Source organism: Coffea eugenioides, chromosome 11, assembly GCF_003713205.1.
Source record: "Coffea eugenioides isolate CCC68of chromosome 11, Ceug_1.0, whole genome shotgun sequence".
Classification (NCBI taxonomy): domain Eukaryota; kingdom Viridiplantae; phylum Streptophyta; class Magnoliopsida; order Gentianales; family Rubiaceae; genus Coffea; species Coffea eugenioides.
Window position 1 is genome coordinate 11,525,817 of NC_040045.1, and position 1,144 is coordinate 11,526,960.

Genomic DNA, 1,144 nt, shown 5'->3' on the forward strand with positions numbered 1-1,144 from the left:
ATAAAGACATACTCACACGCGCTGGCATATTTGAAGCCGTCTACGCGTCGAGATACTCCTACGACCGCTGTGAAAATATCTTGCGGGCCTTCTTCAAATATTGGTGTCCCTCGACGAACACGCTCCATACGCCCGTTGGGGAGTTGTCCATCACACTTTGGGACCTTTATCGACTCGGTGGCCTTTCGATCGACGGCACGTTTTTCGATGAAGTTGTTCCTTCGGCACGGGAGCTCCTCACTCGTGACAAAGAAGGGAAACCACTTCTCCCTGAGAGTTGCAGGCATCTTTTTTCGGCTTACTACCACCTCTGGACGAATGACCAAGGAGTATGGATGAAGGACTGGATTCGCTTCTGGTTCAAAGGAGAGGCTAGGTATAGGGCTCCTCCGAGTAGAGCGAATAGAAGGAAGACCACATCTAAACCAAAAATGACTTACAACCCTTCTGGAAGCGTGGAGCCTTACGACCTTGCCGATACGAATGACTTCAATGTCCCTTTTGACACCCTGGGTATCCCAGGGTCTCTAAGAAAGGAGACCTATATTGCGGCATTCATAGCGTGTTGGATCTGCAAGTTCCTTTTGCCAAGCAAAAAGGTCGACCGTATTCGCCCAAGTGTTTTCAAGGTTGCATGCTTAATGGCTACAGGAAAAAAATTTTGTCTTGCAATTCCCGTCCTTGCGAGCATATATCATGGGTTGAGGGAGATCGTCCACGCCCCTAACCTTGGAGAATGTGAGGTAACTTTTCCAATCCATTACGTCTATGCTTGGATTGGCCAATACTTCGATGTATACTACGAAAATCATCAAGTGAGTAGCCACCACGCGCGCATGACAAGATTTAGTGGTGAGAAGATGGCAATATTTTATGGCCAATTGGAAGCTGAGGAAATCTTCAAAGAAACGAATCCTTTGATGCTTCCTAAATTGTGCTGGACTGAGAATGAAGAAAAGGCGTTGATCGATGCCGGATCCTTATCATCAAGACTCATGAGCTACTTCATTAGTCAACGCTCTTGCCATTTAACTCTACGTAAGGATAATACTTTCATTACTGAAAAATATAATCCTTGCAGGTTCAGCAGTTAATTCGGTTTTTGTCAGGACATCCCCAACAACTTGAAAGAGATCACTCACAC